This window comes from Danio aesculapii, chromosome 15 (genome assembly GCF_903798145.1).
Source record: "Danio aesculapii chromosome 15, fDanAes4.1, whole genome shotgun sequence".
Lineage (NCBI taxonomy): Eukaryota > Metazoa > Chordata > Actinopteri > Cypriniformes > Danionidae > Danio > Danio aesculapii.
Window position 1 is genome coordinate 33,342,863 of NC_079449.1, and position 9,244 is coordinate 33,352,106.

Below are 9,244 nucleotides of genomic sequence, written 5' to 3' on the forward strand. Positions count from 1 at the left end.
TGGATCCTTTTTGAAGGATGACAGCCTGTAACGCGCTCCCTATATTGTTTATCATGCTACTTTGAATATTCAGTCTGAAATAGCATGCAAGTATGGCTTAGTAATAAGTGTAATTCCTGCATGCCGCCATCCAACCACTGAACGTAAAGTAGTCACTTTAGGACACGCTTGAGAGAGTGAGACCAGCAATCCTTGCTTGCATGAAATATTGCACATTATGACAAGTTTAGCTTGCTACACAACTGAAGAAGTGCTAGATAAAATACAGTTTTTCGTTCAGAATTGTAGTATTATTAAGTACTCTACAGTTTTCTAACTGGTGAATGACTTGATCTCGTGGGTTGTGTGCTGTCATCTTTAATGTTCATGATATCAGGAGGCGTGGCTTTGCATGGTAGGGGAGGGATTGTGCTTCGAAGCTATTATGCTAACCGGTTAGCATTTAGACAGATCACCTACTGCACCTTTAAAGGAGTAGTTGCTTCAGAATATTATTATTTCAATACAAATACATTTTAAATGTAAAGCACATAATTTTGAAGAGTTCTTATTTTCTTATGTTATAAGACAATGATTTATATCTGGAGGGACTATATGTGAATATGTAGAATTCTTTAAAAATTATTATTTTTATCTCATTCTATGTATTAGTTATTGTTTTTGATGTCGTTTATTGTTACAAACCCATGTAATAAAGAAGGATGTTATATATATGATGTTTGTAAATTTGATCTGCTTTTGCTATGAAATATCTATTGAATCTGATATGGCGATAAAGACTCTCTCTCTTATTTCAATGAAATATAACTCTTTTAATAGCTTGCAAGTACAACAACGACACTCAGATAAGCTTTTTCCCCCACACTGTCCACATGAGTGCTAGTACATTTTTCATTTTTCCTTCAGCCTAGTCCCTTTAATTATCAAGGGCTGCCATAGTGGAATGATTCGCCAACTTATCCAGCAGATCTTTTACACAGCAGATGCCCTTCCAGCTGGGAAACAGCCATACACGCATTCACACGCATACACTACGGCCAATTTAGTTTATTCAATTCACGTAAACCGCATGTCTTTAGACTTTGGGGGAAACCAGAGCACCTGAGAAAACCCACGCCTACATGCGTAGTACATGCAAACTCCATACAGAAATGTCAACTGACTCAGCCGGGACTCGAACCAGCAACCTTCTTGTTGTAAGGCGACAGTGATGACCACATGTATTTTTTTATTTTTTTATTTTTATTTTTTTTATTTATTTATTTTACAAAAAATATGTACATATGTTAAAATATATTAGCTGTAATGTTACATGTATGTGTTCATGTATGGAGATACATACACACATCTATCTATCTATCTATCTATCTATCTATCTATCTATCTATCTATCCAGAATCAGAGCTGGTCTTTAAAGATTGCCAAGCCATCAGAATTTCCTAACCAAATCAAAACACTAGTCCCATGCAGCAGACTACCTCATTTAGGGTTTTCAACTTCCAGAATACTCGTCTGCGCCCGAGGGGACAGATAATTAATTATGGTGCACTGATAAGAACTGATACTGACAATGATAGCAAGGTTAACAAGCTAAGATAGGAGAGGCGAGCTCAACCATAAATAGTACAGTGGCATGAGGTTTCAGTAGAGCAAAAGCAGGGAGAGTAATGACAATCCCCCGACCCAATCCTTTACCTCCCATCGTCTCTTTTACGGGCTTGAACCAGCTCACATGGCTGTACCCAGTTGTTATCATGTAGCCCAACTCGACAGCCAGGAGTGTCCTTATCTGTGCGCCGACAACACATCCAGTAGGAGCGTCCATAAGGCAAGTCGTGGTGGTAAGGTTTCGGATGCCAGCGACAGAGCGACACATCTCCTCGCTCATACTGCCGCTTGCACTGCTTGCAGGGGTCATCACGGTACAGCGGGTCTGGTTCCACCGAGAGTCTGTAGCACGCACACCGTAGGTCTCAATCAGGGTCTTGAAGTCATGGCAGGTGCATTTAAGGGCTGCTAAAGAATGGGTGGGCAGATAGCTGAAGATGTTGACCATGATGTGGTCCGGAAGCGAAAGCATGTATTGCCGTGGCTCCAGAAGCCGCTGGATCTGAAAGCGAATCTCGAGGAAGTCATGGGAAACGTGACGGTAGAGGCGGCACAACGGAGGATCAGAACAATCATCCACAGATGCCAGTGGGGAGTCTGGCCTCTCAACAGTAGCCCCCACTGGCCCATTGTGTTTGCACAGTCTAAGGACCGCATCCCACTGTTTACCGCTGAACAATTTCATCTTCAGTAGCTGCTGATGCAGAAAAAAACAGCTGGCCAGGAGGTGGGTCCTCTGAGGCATCAGTTGATTTAGCTCCATTGAGCATAGCAAAACATACAGTCTCTTCTTGAACATTCTCTGTGCTGTCCTTCCCATAGAAGACACATTGGTCTACTGCACCTGTGACCACAACCTCAACATGAAAGCCGTCACCCGCTCTCGAGCAACTGCAGCCTTCTCTCCTGAGGCAGGGTCTTGGTTAGGATATGGCGTTGTGGAGGAAGGCCTGTCAGTGATACCTTCCCCAAGGGGATCGGCCTTGGGTGACCCAGCCAGGAGGGCACCTGGGTCTCGAGACGAGGGACTAACCAGTTGATACAAGTCACAAGTGATCTTTTCTTTGCCCCTGGCTGCTGCCTGCCCTCCTCCTACTCCACAACTCATAAACATGCATTTAGGGCGGCCAACAGGTTCAGACTGGGTGCGAGGGTCCAAACTCGAAACCCGAAAAGCGATCCTTACCTCCCCTCTGCCATGGCTGGGTTCCAGACTCACCAGTGTGTATGCAGTCTCTTCCCGAACCATTCAGTTCAGGCCGCAAAGTTGTAGTGTCAAGATTCTGCTGCCGAGATTCGAACTGCGCAACAGTCTGAGCAACGCGTCTAGATTCTGGTTGTGTGCAGCAGATCAAAGTCACTTTGAGAAGCTGGTGTGGATGAAGGAGGTTCTGAGAGGATTACAACAGGTTTTTGATGGACGTGTGTAAGGACTAGTTTGTCCTTGTTCAACCATACCTTGAAGGGCCAAGGCTGTACGCTGTTCTACAAGAGCCACCATTTCGGCCACTGAGAGCAAATCAGTCTCACTAACTACAACACCATTTCTGTCAAGTTAGATTCTGTCGGTACATCGACGGTAACATTTTGCGCTCTAGTGGGAGGGTCGTAAGAGGAGCAGCGACGACGGCGCTTGGCCTTGGTACAATCAGTAGCCCAGTTTCCCTTGACTTTCATGGCACTAGGCCTGGGAATTCCAGCACCATTACACTGGTGAGCTACAAGAAGGCAATTTTCTCCTTGGTGTTGCCTGGTTTGATGACATACCAGGTATCAAGCAATACCCTGCCATCTTCCATCTGTGAATTTGGAGAGGGTGGCGCAGGTAGCGGTGGAGCCAGAAGGGTAGATGAAGCAGCTGGTGGGGTGTTTTCAGTGCCAACATCATTATCTTGCTCCTCACTGACTCCATGGGTCTCTATAGTTGTAAGTCCTGAATCATCGGCCTTGCAGTGGGGTGGTTGTTGTTCCATTGAGAACTGTACCATTGCTGTATGGCTTATTCTGGAGTAGGTGCCAAAGGGGCGTGGGCACCACAGCCGGATATGGGAAAAGGTGTCACGGTTCATTGTGAGCCCATGAGGAGCATACCTGCCTCTATGCAGGGCAGCTACTTTGCATTTCACCACTCATTCTCACTTTTCAGGTCTGCAGGTTCCAGCTCAACAGATTACTCCATCTGAGGACTGAGAGAAAAAAAGTTTTAGGTTGAGCATTTATCCATTGTCTCATAATTATAGCAATAAACAAGGATTACTAGTGAGAACCCTCTAGCCACTCATGAAAAGTGGTGAATCATCTAATATGAATGCAAACACACCCACAATGCTGTATATACAAATTTTGTATTACCAGTGATAACATTTAAAATCATTCTGTTAACTAATATTCCTAATTAAAATCAAAAGCTTCAAATCCCTCTTTTATTTTGAGCAGAGGCTAGAAAAACACAGAGAGTGTAAGAGTTAGTATCATCTCTATAGGTGTCGTTGCAATATTTTGATTGCATGCCATCACAATTGCTCACGAACAAAGATTGAAGTCTTCTGAGCCACAGCTTCTGTCACAGCTCACGAAGCATTACAGACAACAGATTTACTCTCTGTAATATTAGCATGTATTTCAAGTTACACAAATCTGAAATAGAATAAAGCCTTACTGCCATCTACTGGCAGTAATTAACTTAATTAAATGTCAGTGAACTTTACAAGTCAACTAAAATGACATATCCTCCAAGCTGACAGAAAGAGACATGTGCATGTTGCTGGTTTATCTGTATTCTCTACAAAACGCCATTCATGGATAACTGAAAATTAAGAATCAATAAAACCTTTTCTTAAATAACACATTTTAATGGCATCTCATAGATACGCTTGCATGCCAACACAGTGGTACAATTATCTTAATTTAGCCTTTTCATTCTGGGTGTTATGAAAGTTCATAAAATGCATTGAAGACCTGCATTCAACCCATTGACAACAGACATAATATTACTTCAGACAAGTCTGGTCATGTCAAACGCACTGCTTTACTAATCTCTTTAATAAACTCTATTATTGTGATACAGCAAACTGAACGACCATAAAAAGTCTTGTTCTAACCATAATGTATGCATGTTTTGAAAGACCACACAAAACCCTTCAGAGCACTAATGGGTACAGCCTTCTGAGTGCTTTCAGGCTGCTATTTTTAACCCACAACATATTTTAAAAGCATTTATATTGGATTTGAAAGATGACACCACATGTCTACTATGATACGAACGAATATGAGAAAATCTAAACTGGTTGAACTAAGAAGGGGGTAAATTTTTACCAGGTTAAAATAAATAAACAATACCATTTGGTTTGCGTAGTGCTTTCACAGCTGACAATACCAACTGAATGTTTCATCATATTTATATTTTTACATCTATCCATGTATTAATGCAATATGTATACACATGTACAGTGCTCAGCATATACAAGTAACCCCTCAAATCTATCTTTTTAATTCATATTTTTAATCGGAAGCTATACAATATTATATTTGTGAATATACATTAGATTATTCAGTACTGAAGCAAAGTCTGGAGCTTATCTAACAAAATAACTTACGATAATGGTCCAAAAACTAGTATACTCAAATTTATATGTTATACAAAAATATTAAATACAAATTTCAAAAAGAAGAAGAAGCAAGAGAAGCAAAAAATGTGAAAAATTGTTGAAATTTTGTAGGTTGTAATTTTTAGATGCAATATTTTGTTTGAATTTAATTGCATTATTATCTTTCAGTTTCTAAATATGTTTGGTGGCTAAAATCTTATTTTAATAAATATGTTTAACTCAACCGCTCTAGCAAAGGTTTGACCATGTTTTTAATGGTTTAAATAATGACTGTTAAAATTTATAAGAATGACTGTTTTAAATAATGGTTTACACACAGCATTGTTGGTTTACAAAATCAAATATAATCATGTTGCAGTACTACACTTGATTAGTTTTATTGTAAAAAAAAAAAACAAAAAAAAACAAAACAAGAAAACATGTTAAATGAGAATCTAAATTATTTTATGGCATACTTCAAAAAAACAAAGATGACTTAGAATTCAAATGTTTTATTTTCAATAGTTTTTTTTTTTATAAATTGGTCTTAGACTTCCTATTTTCACATCTTTCTAAGTAAATGTATAATTCCGGTATTTTACCATAAAGCGACTTATCAACAATTTGGTAGAGGTTGATATTTTAGAAATTATAGGATGTGTTGAAAATAAAATGCATTGAGTGTGTTAACTAGTGACATTAGGAGTTAAGAAATACGATCCAATTTTTTTTTACTTGTTAGTGTAGTTAAAGGGTTAATAAATCTGTTTTGCACCAAAATAAATTGCCTATATTCACTGAGAAATTGATACAAATATTAATTTTCAAAATGGTGTGTATTCAATTATGCTGCCACTGTACATGCATGGCAATCACAAGTCTCAATAAATGTTTGTCTCAAGGAAGTTTGTTGTTTGTTAAACCGGTGGAACGTAATGTTTTGTTATCAGGAAATATATCCTATCATAAAAAAGGAATCCACTTCTGTAGAAAAATTATCTTATTATGTTACAAAGTACAGTAAGATTTGATAACCAAGTGTGCTTACAGATAATGACGACAAGCAAAATGTTTAAGGACTTGTCAAACAAGTCATTCGACGAGATGAATAACTCAGAAGCGAACAACACAGGGCAATTTGAATAATATTTTCTGAATGCCTGCCAGTTATACATGATAGAGCAAAAACGTTCTTTATCCATTTAAATGTTAATATGATGCTCATATTTGTCTCGTAAACACATAAAAATGGACGAACAACACCAAGCAAATAACATAGTAAAGATACCAAATACTCTGATATGCTAATGATTAACCTCGCAAACTCGAACCGAACAGGAAGATAATAAAAGTGATTCAATATGTAATCCCACTGATATGAGAAATACTAAGTGAATTATGTTGTCATTGATTACGTGTTTTCCCCAGCTTTACCCTTTCACAAGGCCTAACCATCAAGTTAATCCATGTCTTAACATAATCGCTTGGCATCTTCAGTACTTTAAATTCAATTTAACATGTTAACTGAAAACATTACAAACAGAAAGACGAAGCATTTGAGCTCGTTTGACGTCACGCAGATTAAAGCTAATAAAACTAACTGCTAGTTAAGCTACTGCAAACGATTAGCCTTCTCTAAACATCCGAAAATAAGTGAACTTCTCTGATTTAGTTTCAATTAGCAATCATGTCAACCGAAATATTCGGTAGCAAGATAGTTAATACTAGTATATTCTGTACTAAATTACAGAAGGTTGTTGCTGTTGGTATATATCTGCGCCAGTGTTTAATTAGCATATGTTTAGCTTGGTTAGCTAAGCTGTAAAACCCACGCTTGCTGACAAAAGTGTATGATCTTATCTAGTATTGCATAGAACAAGTTTAGTAACGCTAAAGAATAAAAAGTAAACATTTTTGATTGTATAAAAGGTTTTGAAACATTTCAACTTGATGTCATCATCAACAATAAATAAAATGCCAGGCTAAAGCTATAGCAGGTCTGCTAAAATTATATCTCAGCTTAACTTACCTTGGTTTCCTTCTGACAGCGTTAACGTTACTTTTATAACCAAAAAAGTGGTTACTCTGTTGAATTTCGACGAGCAGTTGTTCAAATTTCACTGCGGGATTTTAAAAACAATCACACCGATGAAAGCTGAGGTCGATGGGGGTTTGCAGGTAGACTGTTAGCTCCTGTTAAGCTAACTCGAGAATAAAACCAAAAACCATAACATTCATCTGGATAGATCAACGGTGTCTGTCTCTTATGAACACAGCAATGAATTGACAAATACTGTGTTTTTTTTTAAAGAATGCTTGCCTCTATTGTTCAACCAGATATCAGTACTGTTTCACCAAAACAGAAGTAGTCAGTAGGTCCTCGAAAAGCAATTGAGGAAGGCCATTTTGTTGACAAGCAGCTGCAAAACGCTAGTAGCCAATGGGGAGAGAAAAACTGATGGCGTGCCCATATATGGATGTTCAGACTCCCCCTCTGTCTCTACACCTCTACACCCACAAAGAGGAAAATTCTTCCAGCTCATCATTAATGATCGGCAACATCTTTCACTTCGCCACAATTCACCGCAAGTGAAATATGAGCTCACAATATCACTGTGGAGTCTTTATGTACAGCTTGGCATATTTATGTAGCCTACCGTATATTGAGCTCAACCTGTGTGTCGACCTATATTTTACAGTCTATGGTGTCGACGCACCGTGATTTCAGATGTTGCAGACTGCAAGATATCTTACAATTGGATTATATGATGTCAGGTGGTTCACAGATTAACATTTTTACAACACTAAATCGAAATAAATGAATAAAAATTTTATTTTACTTTATTATATTATTTGTTTTGGTTATCCGACCAAGATGGTCACTATTACAGTAAAATTAATCACAAAAATTCTGAAGAGTAAATGTTTAGTTGACTTTAAAGCAAAAATGATTATTTATTGACTTATTTATTGGTAAGATTATTTTAAGTAGGAGTTAATCTTTGACATTAATAAATACAAAAGAAAACACTCTAAACCACTTAAATTTTATAGATAAATATTATAAATACAAAGACAGAGACACATAGGCCAAAGTCATTAAATTAAATTTATTGTTAAAACATACAAGATCATACTAAAGTTTATTGTTAAATATATTTTTAAAAGAGAAAAATATGAGAAACGTTAGAAATGGGTAAAACCAAGATGTCTCAAGGATGACTAAAATGATTATTTATTTAAAATGATAATTTAATAAAAATTATTATTTTTTAAATAATTTAGTCATAGTCTTTTAATTATTTTATATTATTTATTATATTATTATTATTTAAATATTATTTATTTATATTTAAACTATTGTTACAATTAAATGCATTTAATTAGTGTCCTCTAAATCACTGTGCAAAGTGCAGCATCTTACTTTTTAAATGTTTTAAAAAATGTATTGAAAGTGATTAAAAAATCATGCTTAAATTCAATTAAACAAATGCTTCTCAACTCAGTCATAAAAAAAATTCTCAAACATTACTGTGTAAAAGTACAAAGAAAATTTTACAAAATTTGACTAAACCTAGCAAATATGAAACACTTTTTGTTGTGATAATGTCATCCTTTTGCAAACTGAATGACCTAGTTACATTTTAGTAATAATAATTTGTTTTATTTAAAAATGGAAATGTTTTTTTAGCACAGATATCAAGTAAACTGAATAATATTTAACTAGATAACACTCAGAGCTGTTTTGTAGTAAAATTCTTATTCGAGAATATTAATTATATTATTATTAGAGTATATATATATATATATATATATATATATATAATATATATATATTAATATATAATATATATATTATAATATATATATATATTAATTATTATTATTATATTATTATTATTATTATTAGAGTGTCACATGAAAGTCACTTACTGTAACTCCACGTGCTGTCCTTCACTCAAAACCGCTCAAAACATTAACGGAGACAGCTGCACTTCTCATACTACACTGTAGATGGCGTAATGCTATTTTGGATACGCCCCCAGCTA

The 9,244-nt window shown here is 36.4% G+C and overlaps 1 pseudogene; it reads right to left on the reverse strand.

Annotated features, from left to right (window-relative positions):
• Positions 1-1,399: 1,399 nt before the first annotated feature.
• Positions 1,400-7,620, reverse strand: LOC130241669 (F-box only protein 46-like; annotated as a pseudogene).
• Between the last annotated feature and the right edge of the window lie 1,624 nt (positions 7,621-9,244).